Here is a 2,735-nt window from a genome sequence, read left to right on the forward strand (position 1 = left end):
CAACCATTAACAAAGACTAAGATAAAAAAAACAACCAAATGACTTGTATGACAACTTGATTGAAAAAAGCACCCTGCATTCAAACCTTAGTCATACATATTTAAAGCAAAAAATAGTTTGTTTGTTTTTTATATGGCAAATAGTTGTCAATTTTCAGCGACCAGTCAGTGTCATTGACTTCTGTCTTGCTGCAGTTTTAATAATGATCATTTCTGAGACCCGATAGTTATGTGAGCAGTGAAAAGGTTAATTTTCGGCAACCTCCTTGGGGACTTTGCCGCCAGGACCTACAAAGTCGTGTCGAGATTGAAACTATAAAGCACACCTGCAATTACCATCGTACGACACTACAGTGTCACTTCATATTAAAGTATTCCACGATTGTGTTCTTAGTGGCTTGCATGGGTAGAGCACGTGACCATCACTGGGCAATCAGGGGACTTTTAACAAAACGTGGTGGCAGCATCATGGCGAAAACAAGGATTTCCATGGCAACGAGAAGCCAGAAGGACTCGTGATAGGTTCCGAACGTTTTGATGATTGTACCTGTGAGCATAAAACATATACAAAAAAAAAACTCTTAGATTTTAAATCTTAGAACTATTATTGTTTCTGTTTTTCAAATTCTGCCATGCTGGGAATATATAAAGTATAACTATATAACTAAATATAAATAGAAGTAAGCGTGGAAATAAAACCAGCTTCACGTGTGTAATTAACGGTTTAACCATTCGCTCTGGAATGTTGCTTCAGAAGTGGATCTCTTAAGCGGAATTGTAATGCCTGCTCCATAACAATGCGACTTTTTCGCATCTATTTGTGACCGTGCATCACAAAACGAACAAAAATTCCCACACACTGATTTTGCTTTAGGACTGAAAATAGGTGAAATGGGTCAACCTAGCCGATCTTGACTTTTTCTCTTTTTTTTTTCTGAAGGAGCAAGTCTTTTTCTACATATTTTAAGATTTGGGATCATAAAACGGTCAGAAAAGTGTTTTTTTTTTTTTTTGCAGTTTATCTCGAACATTTTTAGTAATATAGTGTAATTAGATGTGTCTATAGAGTCCAATTTTCATTTCTGAGAAACCTTGTATACACTCTTCACTTTCAACTATAATAACCTTTGAAAGGATGATGCTACTGCTTTGAAATTTGGCGTTAATTATGGACAAAATGTGTTAATTTAAAGGCATGCTCAATTTCAGTTCAATTTGATGAGCCCTTCATTGTTGTTACTCCGGAGGTTTACTGTTTTTTGTCCCATTCATCGCACAGGCAGCACCGCTTGGTCAAGATTAAGAGCTTGAATACAAACTGTACCTCAGAACTTTTTTTCTCAGTTAACACTTTTCCTGAATGTGTGCTTTCCAATATTTAGGTAAGTTAGGAGAATCCATTTGAATTGAATTATACATCATTTTAAAGCTTAGAGTCTGCTCTTTTAGAATCTGCCCTTAACTAAAAAGCCATGTCTGGCGACTTTTTGTTTGTTTTGTGGAGCAGGGTCACATTTGTATGCGTTTTTCTTCTTGTATCTTTTATCACGTTTGTTTACCTGTTCATCTTCATAAATTGTACTACATTAAAAGGAGCGAAAGCGGTATTTGAATGTCTTTTTCTCTCTCTCTTTTTTTTTTTTGGTTGATTGAAATAACCGTAGGCCTATATTCTGAGGGGAAATATTCAGAGATAGATACTGGTTTATCTTATTTGTCTTGTCACGACTGTCAGACAAATAATTATTAAAGAATATTCCAGTATGAAGAAGAAAAAAAAAACAATCAGGGCCGGCGGAACGGGAGGGGCGGGGGGCTCGCCCCCACTTTTTATATTTCTTTTTGCACCCTGCATAGGAAAGCAAGGGTGTCACCACTTTGCCCCCCCCCCCCTCCACACTTTTTGGGTTTATCCAAGAAGTGGAACTAGAAAAAAAAAATAGAATGAAACCTCTATAAGCACCGTAAGGCATTTCATTCTGTGCTGAAGACGCCTGTTTTGTTTGCTTGTTTTTTGTTTATTTTTGGGCTTGTCAGCTGAAGAATCCTGAAAGTGGCACCAAATGTTGCACTGAAGACCTTTTTCTTAACCGTATGAAATCCGGCAGTGCCCCCCCCCCCCCCTACACACACACACACTTTTGAAAACATGGCGCGTTGGCATTTTCTTCAATGTGTAACTATATATAGACCATTTGTGACCCTGTACCACAAAACCAACAAAAAGTCGCCAGACATGGATTTTTAGTTAAGGGCAGATTCTAAAAGAGCTGACTTTAAGCTTTAACATGATGTATAACTGTATATAAATGGACTCCCCTTACCTAGCGAAATACTGGAAAGAAAACACACGCTCTGGAAAAAAATGTGATCTGAGAAAAAAAAAAGGCTCTGAATTACAGGGTCTGTTCAAGCGCTCAATCTTTTACAAGCTGTGCCAGCCGTGCCTTGAAAAGGACAAAACACAGGATGTAAACCAATGGAGCAAAGGGATTACCAGAGTAATCCGAAATTGAGCATGTTCTATTAACACATTCTGTCCATGATTAATGCAAACTTTCAAAGCAGTAGCACTATCCTTTTAAAGGTTATTAGAGTTGAAAGTAAAGAGCGTGCATAGGATTTCCAAGAAATGAAAAGGGGCCTCCAAGACACAACTGATCATTCTATTTATACTCTCCCCCAAAAAGGGTTGTAAAAGAAAAACTGCTGAAAACACACTTTCCCACTGATGTT

This window comes from Diadema antillarum, unplaced genomic scaffold (assembly GCF_040938485.1).
Source record: "Diadema antillarum isolate AM-2024a unplaced genomic scaffold, OU_Dant_1.0 scf00000051, whole genome shotgun sequence".
NCBI classification, from domain to species: Eukaryota; Metazoa; Echinodermata; class Echinoidea; order Diadematoida; family Diadematidae; genus Diadema; species Diadema antillarum.